We start from the raw sequence: 16,123 nt of genomic DNA, 5'->3' as shown, positions 1-16,123 counted from the left end.
TTATAATAAAAAATAGTATCGGCTCGATAAGACTCGTGAGCCTTATGAGCCGAGTAATTTCAAGTTCGAGCTCGACCGTGTAAAAAAATTACTATTTTCCCCCATATTTTGATAAATATTATACATAAACATTATAATATCTTTGGTATCTCCAATTGAAAAAAATCACCGAGACTTGATAGAAAACCTTTATTTTCAATGGTACGAGTGCATTCTAAATTGTATATTCTTGGCATAATATAAATTTAGGGGTATTCGTTGTTATATTAGTACTTCTAACATGAACCACACAATATTGTATGAAACAACACAAATATTATAAAAGTACATTAAAAAATAGCAATATTTTTTATAAATAAAGCTACCCCATGCCTTACACGGGTAATAACGCTAGTTTTAATAATGCAATAATAAAAAGATTATGAAAAAGATACAATATAATTGGTTTTTAATTAAATAAATTGAATATGATGAATTTAATTGAGTAAATGTTTAAAAAGAGGACCAAAAGATAAAATGAGATAAAATGAAGGATAATTTGGTCAAGTGAACAACAAAGGGTGTGTAATTATCAACATTCTATTTTTATTGATGAAATTAGTTTTAATGTTAATATAACCCAATTCATATTAATTCCACCTATAAAAAATAAAAATAAATCACGCTGACTCAGGAAAGGCTTACAGGCGCATAGTACTATAAAAATCATTTTCATATCTATTATTTTATTAGTTCTCGAGGTTTACAGTAGATTTTTGAAGTTTGAATAAGTGATTAATCGATTATAAAATATATAAAATATTAAAACTCCAAAAATCTCGCCGGTAAAATTAAGACTCTGTTTTGGAGTACTGTTAAAACTCTGTACTGTCAGATAAGTGCTGGTGAAAAAGTGTGTCAGGAAAATTAGATGTCTTTTTGATAATTTTTTTGATTTATGTATATTTTGAGCTATAATATATAAAAATAATATTTTTGAGAAAATTTGATGGTAAAACTGATACGCACTTCGTACAAACACTAAAACAGTTTTTTTGCAAAAATAACGCTTTTCTAAACGACAGTTTTTAAAATTTACAAAAAATATTTTCTGATAGCTTTTCAGAAAAAAACTACTGAATACCAACCGACCCTAACGCTGTGTTCCCAAATCTAGGGTAGAAAAGAAAAGAATAGAAAATAACTAATTTTCCTTTCTCTCCTAATCTTTCCAAAAGTGGGAAGAAGATTTTGGAGACAAAAATAAAGAAAATTTCTTTCCAAATCTGCAGTTTTCTTTTGATTTCTTTCATAAAAGTTGTTCGGGAACAAGCTGAAGAAATGTATTATTTACATTTCTTATTTACATTTCTTTTCTTTTCTCTCCAAAAAAAGTTTCTGGAGCACAGCGTAAATCTGTTTCTCTCAGTAATTTTACAGGGGAGTGGAAGCTTAGGCGACCCTAAAGAATACAACAATAGTGCTCTCAACTACAACCCGTCGTCTTCGGGTGCAACCTTCCAGTGTGGTACTCTCTCTCTCTCTCACCCTCTCCCTCTCTCTCTCTCCCTCTCTCTCTCTCCCTCTCTCTCTCTCTATCTACTTTCATGTGTAACTTTATAATGCCGTACTGTGTGTTGCTGGTTTCATGCTTCCATATGTATGTACAGTAATTTTTTTGACCTCATTTTTATGCATTCAGTAGCACTACTTTATTTTCACATCAGTTTATAACTTTTTTAAGGCTTAAATTTTTTGATTATTTACAGCACATGTATTTTGCGCTACCAAGGGAAAGTTTGGCTGGCCGTATGATCGAGAGGACTAGTTCTGTGGTTACTGATCTGAATTTCATTTGTACAATGCTCAACTATGTCGTCCAGAATATTATCCTCCTACTAAAGATCGGGTATTCAATCGATGAATATAATAAAAATCTGGATTGGTTCACGTTTGTTGCAGCCATAGTTTTGTGTATCGGAACCGTTGATTCTCTGATTAGATATAAGAATAGGCCACGGTACAAGAGACGCTGGTTCAACTTTGTTGTTGCACTTGCGTTGGTTGTACTAACAGGATATTCTATAGCTGCTCACATTGATCCTAGAGTATCTGCAATGACAGTGTCTCAGGCATTGCTATCTGCAATTAAGACCAACTCGCAAAGAAAGGAGAAATGGTTCTTAGTGGGTGCCAGAAGAGTTCCAATTTCAGTATTGCAAATAGAGGACGATGTCATAATTTATTTGAAAGTGAGTGAAGAACACGTACACCTAGTCGATTCCCTGTTTCAAGGGGGCAGGAAGGTTGATGTCTCGGTGTTCAGTAGGGAAGTGATGACAGAGTTAAAGATGAAGGAGGAGTAAAGGCACATTCTCAAGTTCTTGGATGAGTACTAACCATTATCATTTTGGTGTAATCTAAACTGACATATCACTCAAATTTTATACGCCAGCCTACAGTTGCTGAAATTGAGATGATCACGAATGTACTCTTGATTATATTATGTCGTGTAGCTAGTAGTAGGCTTAAGAATCTCACTTCCTGTTTTGGTTAGTACTTAATGATATATAATTGACCGGATTACAACTTATTAGTCCTCCTGTTTTAAATTTAACTGATCTTATATTTATGGATAATACGTGGTATTTAGTTACCTCTCCTGTTTTCTTTGTTTGTAGTATTGTTAAGCAGTGTTATGCTTTTTTAGCACTTTATTTGGTCAAGAACAAGTCATTTTAATATATTTTTGAAACGGCGGGGAATTGTTAAGGACTCCTACAGAAAAGAGAGCGTGAATGTGATACTGATACCATCAGAGCTCTACTCCTCTGGTAAGTCATTCTAGTTGAGACGAAAAGTTGGTTTCACAGACTACAGAGCATTATTCTCTTTACATTACATTGATGGCCAGCATATATCTGTTTCACTGTTTGGTTATTGCCAACTATAAATATGATCTAGCCATGTTTTTCCATTTGTATGAACTATGTAATATATCTTTGATCAGGAAATTAGGTTTACACATTAGGCTCAAGTCTCAAGTATGATATTTAGCTAAACAGCCTTTGTTTATTCATTTGAACTTGTTTTAATTTATACATACTAGTTACTGATTTGAAGCCCAATTCTAACTGAAGAAGATATCATAGTTATTAGTTAAGGGGATATGCAATTCCACCTATTTAGAATTGTGACATCAATTTTATCAACTGAATTTGTGCTCTGAATTTGTTTAGAACTAGTCCTGAACTTAGTGAGAAACTTGTATTTGACATTGCTGACCTGATTCCGGAATATTTTTATGTTAGATGGGATTGGGTATCCCTCTCCCCGATCAACCCAAGAGATGAGAAAACAAGCTTAAAGCGGGGCGGAGAGGATAACTCAGAGTCTCACACCTTGAGAAGCGAGACAAAGTACCTGGTTTTAGTGAGAGTGCATCTCACTCACTTCATCAAATTTGAACTAAACGTTTGCCAGAAAAGTGGCTCTCTCAGTGTTCAGTATAGAGAAGAAGTGTAATCAAGTTCTCTCATCTCTGTAAGGGAAAATCAAGCACACCCCCTCAAGTTAGTGAAGGAGTCCTGGACTTGTAGCTCTAATCATATAATATCTCGCTCTAGTAATTTCATCAAGTTAGATGAATAACTTCATTTTTTGAATGAAAAATTTGAAATTATAATCGAAAATATTGTTACGTCGTTAATCGGTTTATGGTATAAAAAGAACCAAATTTCAGAACCAGAAAACAGATTTCTAAAATAACATATCTGAACCAAATTTTCCATTCAAGCAGCAGGGTCCTCAAATAATCTACATCAGTCAGAATGTAGGGGCATTTCGGATCAAGTAGGGGCATTTCGGATCAAGGAGGGGCATTTTAGTCATAACATCAAACTGTGCTGAAAGGTGGGGACCGCATCCTAACCGTATTTTCTTACTTGGCACCACTGTATAACAAACTCACGTTCCCTCCTTTTTATTTTTCTTGCTCTAGTGATCAAGAAGTAGAAGAAGAAGAAGATGTGGAGTAATTCAATCGTTTCTGTGGCGCTCATCGCGATGTTTCGTGATCTCCAGCTCTTACTCTGGAACTTGCTGGTACTACTCTTTTTCCTGAGAAATATTTATGTAAATGTACTTCTTTAATTAGTACTGTATATAGCGATCATGTACTGCATTGTTGCATTATTGTATATTTTCGAGATGTATCAGTACAACTTTGAAGATGCATTCGGTGTTTGATAAAGTGAGATTATTACATCGTTCTTCTGCATTCGAGTTCTCGTTTTGTGCGATAAACTACTACCTAAAATTTCTCAACACACACAAGTAAGATGATGAGATACTCACATTATTTGATGTTATGTGAACTTACAAGATTTGCTTTGTGTTATGATGATTTCTTAGATTATCATTGGAACTTCGTTAATTATGTGGAGAATTCTATAACATCATATTATACTCTGTATCAATTCTTGTTATGTGAATGATGAATTTGTCACCGCGAGTATGTGGAAGTGGAACGATTAGAGCAATAGTTGATCGGTTTTTCCTTGAGAAATATTTGTAATAGTTTGATATCGGTGCAAAGATCAAAGATTTTAAGAATTGTGCTAAACTCTCTTCCATGGATTATTATGTTTTCTTAATCTGTGGAAATTCAAGTGTTTATTATACTCATTGTCTTGAATTGTGATTTATAATCATTATTTGGTTTCTTGGAAATCTCAACGAATTGGTCGAGTTTAAAGTACTTTTTCTTGCTGTTGGTGCATCGGATGTTATCATCTCTTGGAAAATTCGTGTTTGATCTATGGATATGAAGTTGTTGTCTGTATAAGCTTGAATGAAGTGACATTTTAATTTAATTTCTCTGAATCAAAACTTTATTCTGAGAGATTATTGTAATTGATAATTCATTCTCTGAATTTGTATGTACTTCACTAATTCACTTGCACATTAACTGTTTGTGCAATATTGTTTCTATGTGATTCTGATTGCACGCACAATTCTTGGAATTCATAGTTGATCTGTTGACATTCTTGTATTCTGTACTAATTCTTAATGATTTACTGATGAATATTCACTGTGAGTAAGAATGATTAGAGAATCTGTCTGATTAGTTCTGTTTTATATCTTTCTGGCTTAATTTTTGCACTGCTAGTTGCAGTACAAAGATCAAAAGAAGCTTTCTATGCTCGCAGTCTAATGATTTATCAAATTTTTATCAGGTTCTTGCTCTAGGTGTGGACAGATTGAGAAACTTCTGGAATAGGGATAATTTTGACTTGGCTATGTACGTGGAATCATTTTCTTTAGTTTCTACAAGAGTGAACCTTTGTGTCCAACAAGTCCTGGCCGTTACCACTCATGGCTATCATAGCCAATTTGCTTGGATTTCATTTGCTGCAGCGTTTTTTCATTTACTCGGAGCTGTTTCTTCCCACATTGTGAATCATGACAACCACAGAGGTTGAACTCTTTGATGGCCTTAATGTTGTTTGGACTAGCAGGATATAGCATCACTTTTGAACGTGATATTAGAGTTCCAGCATTTTTTCTCTGTGTGTTGATGCGGATGGCGTTTGAGGCCTATGACCTGATTCCAGAATACTATCTTTCATTAGATGGTAAGATTCTTCCCCTCTCACTGATCAGCACAGTAGATGTCATGAACAAGCTCAAAGTAAGAAAGGAAGATGCACACCTTGTGAAGCTTGATCCCAATGTTTGGTTTAAAGTGAGAGAAGATCACGCTCACCTTGTCAAGTTTGAACTGGACAATTGCCAGGAAGTGGTTATTTCAGTGGTAAGCGTACATGAGGACATTGTCATGTTCACAGTTGGGGAAGATCAAGCACACCTCCTCAAGTTAGTGCATGGATCCTAGACTTCTAGCTCTAATCATAGATCAGCTCTAGTGCAGATCATTTTAATCATGGCAGATATACTTTCTAAAGTACTACTAGTGTTGCTCTATATCGTTGAAGTGTAGATTGATGTACAAAACTGTCATAGATATTTTGCTTGCTGAAAAAACCTCAATCAGCAGAGAGAAGAGTTGAACTGAACTTCTAGCTCTGTAATGTGTACACCCGTTTAAAGGCGGATGGTGTCTAGAATCTCTTTCCTTTGCGTTTCGATTCCCCATATGCATATAGTTTAGTTCCCTCTTACAATTGCTATTTTTTGTTCTTATTGCACAAATACCGATTCTAATCTTTTGCTTCAAATATCACCTTCATCTCCTTATTTGTGTAAGGAGTATAAGTAAAAGGAGTACCTTGAATCAGCAAATCGATAATACAAATACCAAAAATTGTTCGAGTCACGTGAAAATTACGCTCTCCTTAAAACAGATTAACCCCTTCCGTATGGTGCTTGAAGGTGTTGTGGCTTTCGTCTCACATGATACGAATAAAGGTAGTTTTAAGCACTTGAAGACCCGCCTTGTACGAATTCAACAAACACTACTTTCTATCTCACAGAAACTGAATTTAGGGCTCTAAGAGGAATGCAAGAAAATAATGAAAATTCTATAGTTTTTTTTTGTGTGTAAAACAATGATGCAAGAGTTCTATTAATAGGGGGAAATGATATGTAACTTACAAAAAATAATAATTTTGTAACCTCCACAATAATGACCAAATTTCATTCTAACTCATTAGTTTAGGAGTTACAAAATTAAAAATCTCATAAGTTACAAATCAAGCAAATAATGCCAATTAATTTTATTCAAAAATTTTATAAACAATCCCCCACATGAATAAAATTGACGTTGCAAAATGACATGTTTTGACACGGAGATAGAAAGTCACGATCGAAACCAACATAGGATATGTAGGCTTTACCCCTTGAACCTTCCCTTGTAAGAACATATTTACATTTCTAGAATTTCAGTAGTCGCGTTGACCTTGAACTGCCCTTCTGTATTGTGAAATGATGATACATCCCCCACTGGAGTCTCTCGTATATTTATTCAGTTCTCACTGTTAAGCCCATTTTGGTCTTGAGCTTTAGCCTGATTCTGTGAGTTTTTCCCAGAATTAGCCCCCACAATTCCTTCTTGAAGCGACCCCACTTCACTCACATACGTGATCTCTTAAACAATACAAAAGTATTATTTATTCGATATATCGACACATAAGGATCATTAAAAGCATAGATTAGCCTTTTCCATATTTTATCACTGTTTTCATCATAGGAATGAACCCGGGAGTAAAACCCCCACAATGATCTCACTAAGTCTTTACAATTAGGTTGTCCCATTGAACCAAGATCTTGGGATCTCCATTCAACAAGGTTGAGTTTCCTTTGTATCAACTTTTGTTATGGGCTTTAGCCCCATTCCTTTCGATGATTTTTTAACTAACTCTCTTGTTAACCCTTTGGTTAGCGGATCCGCAGTATTATCCTTTGACTTGATGTAGTCAATAGTGATAACTCCAGTTGAGAGTAGCTGTCTAACGGAGTTGTGTCGACGACGAATATGCCTCGACATTTCGTTATATAGTACACGCTCGGCTGTACCAGTTGCAGCAGTGCTATCACAATATATACAAAGTGGCGGCACCGACATCTCCCATCTTGGAATATCTTCTAAAAACTGGCGTAACCATTCAACTTGTTCACTTGCTTTATCCAAAGCAACAAACTCAGCTTCCATTGTTGATTTGGTCACTACCGTTTGTTTCGAAGATTTCCACGAGATCGCTCCACCTGCTAGCATAAATACATATCCGCTTGTGGATTTTGATCCTTTTACACCATTTATCCAGTTTGAGTCACTAAATCCTTCAAGTACAGTTGGATATCTTGTGTAATATAGTCCATAATCACGCGTATATCTCAATTACCGAAGCACTTTGGTTATCGCTTTCCAATGATCCATACCTAGATTACTCGTGTATCGGCTTAGCTTGCTGACAGTAAAAGCAATGTCTGATCGTGTACAATTCATTAAGTAAATCAGACTTCCTCTCACTTTAGCATATTCTCCTTGAGAAACACCCTCGCCTTTATTTTTCGATAGATGTAAAGTCGTATCAAAAGGAGTTCATGACACACTAGAATCATCTTTACTAAATTTCTCAAGAATCTTATCAACGTAATGCGATTGATTTAGCATAAGTCCACTTGACGTTCTTAGGATCTTTATCCCCAGAATCACATCAGTTAAGCCTATATCTTTCATGTGGAATCTTGAATGTAATATGTCTTTGGTAGATTTCACCATTTTGTCATTACTACCAACGATGAGCATATCATCAACATAAAGACACAAGATCACATATTCCTCTATTATATCTTTGACATATACACATTTGTTACATTCGTTAATTTTAAATCGATTCGACAATATAACACTGTCAAATTTCTGATGCCAATCTCGAGGCGCTTGTTTTAAGCCATATATTGACTTAACCAGCTTACAAAATTTATGTTCCAATCCTGGAACCACAAAACCCTCAGGTTGCTTAATGTAGATTTCTTCATGTAAATCTCCATTCAGAAAGGCTGTTTTTACATCCATTTGATGCACTTCAAGGTTTCGCAATGCTGCAATAGCAATTATCATCCTTGTGGATGCCATTCTCGTCACTGGAGAATACTGTCAAAGTAATCAATGCCTTTCTTTTGGCGAAAACCTTGAATAACAAGTCGGGCTTTGTACTTATCAATGGACCCATCGGCTTTCATTTTTCTAGTGAAAATCCATTTGGATCTTAGTGGTTTACATCCCGGAGGAAGATCCACCAATTTCCATGTATGATTCTGCATTATAGAATCAACTTCACTCTTAATGGCCTCTTTCCAAAATGGACCATCCGGACAATGCACAACTTCAGAATAAGACCGTGGTTCGTTCTCGATCAAGTACGTTAAAAAATCCGGCCCGAAGGATTTTTCAACTCGAGCTCTTTTGCTTCGACGAGGTTCATCCTCTGTTTCAAGTTCATTCATATTTTCCTGTTCCTCGTCATCACTATATTCATTTTCAGAATTAGTCTCACGTGTTCGTTTCGATGAACTTGAACTTGCTTTGGACTTACGTGGAAATACATGTTCAAAAAATGAAGCATTTCTCGATTCCATTATAGTATTCTTATGTATGTCTGGGATTTTTGACTTATGAACAAGAAACCTATATGCCGTACTATTAGTCACATATCCAATAAAAATACAATCCATTGTTTTAGGATCGATTTTCACCCTCTTTGGTTCTGGTACAAGAACCTTTGCAAGGCACCCCCACACTTGTAAGAATTTATAGGAAGACTTCTTTTCTTTTCATAATTCATAGGGAGTTAGCTCTTGATTTTTTCGGGGTATCATATTTAAAAGATAATTTGCTGACATGACAACATCTCCCCACATATTCTCAGGTAACCCTGAACTTAGCAACATTGCATTGCACATTTCTTTCAAGGTCCTATTTTTCCGCTCAACATTTCCATTGGATTGAGGCGAATACGGTGCAGTGACTTCGTGAATAATTCCATGTTTCGCACAGAATTCACCGGGGGATACATATTCACCACCTCGGTCACTTCTTATTACTTTTATTTTTCCCTTAAGTTGATTTTCAACTTCAGTTCTATAGAGCTCAAACTTCTCTATAGCTTCATCTTTGCCTTTAATCTAATAGACATAACAAAACCTTGTACTATCATCCATAAAAGTAATGGAGTTGTGACACCCTCCAAACCCGGGTCAGAAGCTTGGGGTCCACAACACACACCATAAGTAAACCTGTTTAGGAATATGATAATATATGCAATGACCCTACTTACCATGATCAAGAATCGCAAAAGTTTAAAGTATGTCCACAAGCCACAATCTTATTTATTACAAACGTACCACATCCCAAATTTATTTATCTTACATTTGAAGTCAAACTTTATTACAAACTTTTAGCACACACCAAGTCACACAACTTTCGCTAGCTTATTCCATTTCAACTTGAAAACCTAGCTGGCACACTCGACTGAGGATCCTCACAATTACCAGTTTCCTTCTTAACTGGAAAAGAACATAAACAGATTCCCAAGAGTGAGCTAACTAGCTCAGCAAGTTACAATGACAACACTGAGATTAAATAATGATCAATTGAAATGATATAGGGAATCAAGTTTCCTGATAAGCAATGATTAGACTTGGATATTTGCTTTTTATTTTAAAAACCAAGGTTAGGATGCTGATCAGTCATGCACTAACCCCGAGCAAGGCTCCCAGCTTTGCTCTATATACTGGATCCAAGGCGCACATTGGTCTATTATGACCACGAATCTGGTCTGACCACGAATCTGGTCCATATTTAAAACAATCCAATTCCATAATAATAACATGATAAATAATGTAATTCAATAAACTGAATCATGAACAATATTTATCCGTAAGCATAAGATGATTCACAATACCATAAAGGTATAACAAGGTAAACAAGAAGATTAACTTTCAATTCAGGGAAAGAATCAGAGTGTAGAAGACCTAGGGTGCAAAGGTTACAAGGAATGGTCTTCTATTATACAAGGCATAAAGGTTTGTCTGATATGAAATCTCATATCAAGGATCAGTATGTGGTAGATATGTATTTGTGGAGTAGGATCGGATATGTGTGGTTCATATCCCAGAATTCAATAATCAATGGTTTACAAGAAATCAGGCTTGCGGCTCAAGATCAATAAGAATCAAGGTTTAGGGTTAAGTACTTCAAAGTACTGGCAATATAGAATAGGAATTACTGGGAACAATTGTAACATAATCAAAAGATTTCAAAAGTATTCACAAGTATACTACAAGAAAGTTCAATGACACTTGCATTATCAATTCGCTTTCACTTCACTAACACTTGTCAATTGGTTCCCACTCACTAACCACTTGCTTTCCTTTTCTACGTCTCGGTTCCTCTGTTAGACATCACATATTGTCATCAACACTACTTCTCAACTCATTCTATTCGATACAAGCTTCTATCTACCATTCGTTTCACCCAAATCCGACGTACGGATTGAAAGTTACAGCAAAACAGTCAAGCAATGCACAAATAATCATTTTATACAGCAATTAGGTCAAGTATAACACATAACACGTAAGATATTCAATCCAAATAATTTTTCAAAGAAGATTCGGGGTCAAAATGATTTTCCAGGTATTTAATACGAATTTTTGAACATTTTTCGGAATTAAAATTGGACTCCGAATCATTTTATAATAAAATAATAGGGTTCGAATACCCGAATCTGACTTTAAAATAATTTTATAATAATTATCGAGCTTTGAAAATAATTTAAAATAATATTTTAAAGCTCGAAACTATTTTTCAGGATTTTTAAATCAAAACTAAATAATTAAATCCAATTAAATAATCAATTAAAATTAATTAATAACTAATTATATTAATTAATTAATATATAAATTAATTAACTAATTAAATAATTAATTATCAACTAAAATTAATTAATTAAAGAATTAAGATTTACTTGTAAATTAAGAATAATTTTCAGAAATTAAATAATGATTTTTCAGGATTTTTTAAATAATTAAAATAATTTTCTAAAAATAAATATAAACAGAAATATATTTTTTATAAATTTTTAAAACAGCAATCTAATTTTTTATAAGATTTTAAAATTGAAATATGAAATCTGTAAGCTTTAGAAACTATAGGGACTGATTTAACAAAACTGAAAATAGGGTGATTAAACATCACCACCTTCAAAAGTGAGGAGGCCAAACTGCAATTTTGCAGCCGCCGCCCTGCTTCGCCGGAAAAAGCCGCCGACCACAACCAACTCGCCCAGAATTCAACCAAAATTTACAGAACTCAAGAATAGCATGTTAAAAACACAGTTAAGCAATCGTTTTAACCCGAATCGCCTAGAAAATCTGCCGGAACCGAACGAACTCGAGTTTTTCGGCGAGGCTTTTCCAGGATCCTTTGGTCTTGAAACTAGTATCATTCAACTCCTCTTTTCATGATCTGTTTAATTATGTAAGTTATACATTCTAAGGTTTAACAGGTCAAAAATCCGTCCAAAAAGATGAATTCTCCGGTGAAATTATTCAAGAATACGAAGAACATTCAAACTCAAAGATCAAATCAACTTTTCTACATGTTATTGAACTCAGTTTTTGATATATAATATACCAAAATGACCAGGAAGAAAAGATCTATATGATTATGTCTTCAAATCATATCAAAAACATCAAGAACAAAAATTCATAATTTAATCCATAATTAATTCGAATTGAAACAATTAAATCAGAAAAATACCTTGATTTCTGGGAAAAAACAGATGGTTGATTCTCAAAGAGGTCTTCGAGACCTTCGTTTTGATATATTGCACGCCCAAATCGGAGTTCGATAACGCCTTCGTTTGTGCGATTGATTTTCAAGAACACGGTGTTTTTATAAAGTTTTCTCTGATTTTCAGGGGTTTGTACTGTCTGATTATGGTTTTATGCGTAAAAATGAAATAAGAAAGGGCTATTTATATTTACGAAATATTAGTACGTTCTGGATCGTGTTGGATCGATAAATACGTTGCTTTGCCGCTAAGTAACTATGTATACGATCGTTTTGGATAAACATTATCCTGTTTTGGATAAGCACTATCCTGTTTTGGATAAGCACTATCCTGTTTTGGATAAACTATCCTGTTTTGGATAAGCATTATCCTATTTCGGATAATTATCAAAATCGGGCTTTTATAAAACGATTTGTACGAAGATAATGTTATCAAAAAGGGTTAGTGTATCGAAAGTATTGCACCGGGTCGCGCACGGGTCAAACCGTAATCCGGATCGAAAAAGTCAAAACATGGAAAATGTCCGGAATTACCAGATTAGGTTAGAAAAGAGTTTTCGGAAGAGTTTCGGGTTATAAAAATGTAAAAACGGTTGAGGTTGGAAGATTCCCGGCTTTATAAAATAATTTTGTAATTATTTTATAAAAAATTAATAAATTCATAAATCAATATAAAATCATATAATACTCCAGAAATTACCAGAAAAATACCTTAATTATTTATATTTTATTCTGGACATAATAAAATTAACATACCTAGACTTTACCACTTATAAACATCCACATAGCCACACCAATCATCAAATAATTCACAAAAAATCACATAAAATCACATACAAATTATTTATTGATAAAAATAATTGCACATCATGTCCTGGATATTACATCCTCCCCCCTTAAAAGGATTCTGTCCTCAGAATCTCCTAAGTAAACAATTGAGGGTACTTTTCTCGCATATCACTTTCTAACTCCCAGGTTGATTCTTCAACCTTAGGGTTTCTCCACAATACTCACACTAGATTCACCACTTTGTTTCTCAATACCTTTTCTCTCTTTTCTAGAATCTCTATTGGATTCTCTACATACAATAAATCTGCCTGAAGTTCTATCGGCTCATACTCAATTACATGCCTAGAGTCTGGATTATACTTCTTAAGCATCGATACGTGAAAAATATTATGAATATGCTCCATGTGCGGGGGTAACGCCAATTCGTTTGCTACCTTGCCGACACGTTTCAAAATTTCAAAAGGTCCAACGTATCTAGGACTCAACTTCCCTTTCTTTCCAAATCTCTATAATCCTTTACATGGTGACACTTTCAATAACACTAAATTTCCTTCTTCGAATTCCATATTTGTTGGATATAGAAGGAGTTGAAGATTAAAGATGGATTCATCTATGACAACAATGCAGAGGATGATAACTCAACATAGACAGGACTTGCAAATAATCCTATATACATTGAAACCAGTACAAGATAGAAGGCTTGATATATACACAATGATCTGGAAAGCTACAGTGAAGAAGTCATCAACAGAAGTTCGAAGGAAGTTCACTAATATGTTCATTCATCGAAGGAATAAGGTTGAAGATATTCGAAGTAGCAATCTGGATTGGTGAGAAGGTCATAAGGGTTTCAGTGAAGCTGATTTGATATGGTAGAAGACTTGACAGTGAATTGTATAGTCTATAGTACGAAGGCCTGGGAGCGGAACTAGTTGTCTGTGAACCAGACCATTGCACTAGGCGTCAGTGATCCGTGAAAGGAAACTAAGTACTGTCATTCGAAAGACTGTCAAGTGAGATTCGTATTCAAGAAAACTGTTCGAAAATTGAAGGCGAAGCTCAGAAGACAGGAAGACATGAAGTGGTATGACTCATGGATTGCATAGATCAAGTTTAAGGAAGTAAAAGAGTTCAAGTTCAAGTTCAAAGTGATTGCAGGTCAACTTCCATGAGTTGCAAGTCAACCAAATGGAAGTGCATAGCAAGGAAGAAGATTTGTCTAAAGATGGAAAAGTTTCTAAGGTAAAGAACTTACATAAATCGACTACTAAAAGGAAGAAATCGACTTCTGGCATTTCAATAAGCCAAAATCGACTTCTAGGAGTTTAACCAAGTCTACTAGTCGATTTCTATAGCTACTAGTCGAATTGTGCAAAGCAGAAAAGTTACTAAGGCATGGGAAGTGCAAAAATTGACTACCATATTCTACTAGTCGATTTTAGCATCCTAAAAATTGACTAGTAGCTATTTGGTGTTTTAATCTAAGTCAAAATTCCCCTTGGCATGAAAATGGACTTGTGGAAAGCCTAGAAAGTCACTAGTCAAATTCCTTGAGGTACAAATAAACTTCTGAGGTGTTGGATTATAAATCAAGGTCATTTCCTCTCTTGAACTCCAATTCGACTACTGAAAATCAAGGAAACTTTAATTCGACTTGTGGATTTCGGCTACTGCACATGTTCAGATCTATTTACTTGGATAAGAGCTTGCCAAGTCTCCAAGTCTATTCACCTACCTATATGTATCAGTTCAACAGTGAATTGAAAAATAACTAACAATCAATCACAATCAGAAACAGTAGCGTTGCTCTCGCTCTTTGGAGATTCGTTCTATCAAATCATCAATTTGCGAAGTGAAGTGCTGCTGAATTTGATACAGAATTCTAGTCTTACATAGGAACACTTAAAAGCATTAAAGCCTTGTATTGATAGCTTGTATCTGATAGGTTATATTTCTTTTTAGAGTGATAGCGATATACATATTTGATAAGTTATCTTTTGTAGTGTGTAGAGTTATTATTGCTTTGTTTACGTTTGTAACAAAGTTTGTAAGCAACCCACTCGGAGATTTTTCTTAATAATATAAGATCAATCCCCCGAAGCTCTTGTGTTTGTGTTTGTTTTTCATAGTATCTTTATCCGCTGTGAATTTATTTGAAAAACGAACGATAATACATTCACCCCCCTGTATTAACCTAGTGGACCTAACAATTGGTATCAGAGCTTGTTGATCGAAATACAGATCAGATCCTTTATGTTAGCAAGTTTTGTGTTGGATTTTGGTTAAACGGAGACTGGGATAGCTTCTGGTTGTGTAGATTGGGTTTCTGTTGATTGGTTGTGTTGTGTGACTGATTGGATAGTTACAGTTTGAGACCTCATATTACGAAAATTTTACAGATCTGTAAAAATGAGTTCTCAAAAGATTGGCGGTCTTAAGGTTCCAAAATTCGATAAGGCAAACTACAATCTATGGAAGAAGAGGATGCTTCTTTATCTCAGAGCTGCATATCACAGATACATTAAGGTCATCGAGAAAGGACCATTTGTATTTGAGATAGAGGATCCAAATGATGATGAGAAGAGAATTCCTAAGAATCCAGATGACTACACTGAGAAGGATATTGAATTGGATAGTCTGGATGCCAAGGTGCAGCACTTATTGATGGAATCCATGGATGATGACATGAGCCATCAAATTGTTGTGTGTGAAAACGCTAAGCGTATGTGGCAAACCATAGAGTTATTAATGGAAAGAACAGAAGATGTCAGAGAAAACAGACTTGATATTCTGATTACCCAGTACGAGGCATTCAAATCTCTCCCAGGCGAAAATATAACTTCAGTCTTTGAAAGATTGAACAAGTTGATAAATGAACTGAGCATCTATGGGAAGAGATATGAACAGAAAGAGATAAACAGGAAGTTTATGTTGACATTGCCCACTCATCTCATAAGTAAAGGAGATTCAGTTCGTGAGCGCTTGGACTTCAAGACTATGTCTCTGGACAAGTTATATGGGAATATGAAGACTCATGAA

The 16,123-nt window shown here is 34.8% G+C and overlaps 1 long non-coding RNA gene across 1 annotated transcript; it reads left to right on the top strand.

Annotated features, from left to right (window-relative positions):
- Positions 1 to 1,423: 1,423 nt before the first annotated feature.
- LOC141695241 (uncharacterized) lies at positions 1,424 to 2,572 on the top strand. Its single transcript, XR_012564422.1, has 2 exons — positions 1,424 to 1,507; positions 1,749 to 2,572. It is a non-coding gene; the product is annotated as an uncharacterized LOC141695241 (long non-coding RNA).
- The last annotated feature ends 13,551 nt before the right edge of the window (positions 2,573 to 16,123 follow it).

Source organism: Apium graveolens, chromosome 11 (assembly GCF_009905375.1).
Source record: "Apium graveolens cultivar Ventura chromosome 11, ASM990537v1, whole genome shotgun sequence".
In the NCBI taxonomy this organism is placed as follows: Eukaryota; Viridiplantae; Streptophyta; class Magnoliopsida; order Apiales; family Apiaceae; genus Apium; species Apium graveolens.
Note: the sequence above shows the minus strand (reverse complement) of the source record. Positions and strands in the feature narration are given on the sequence as shown.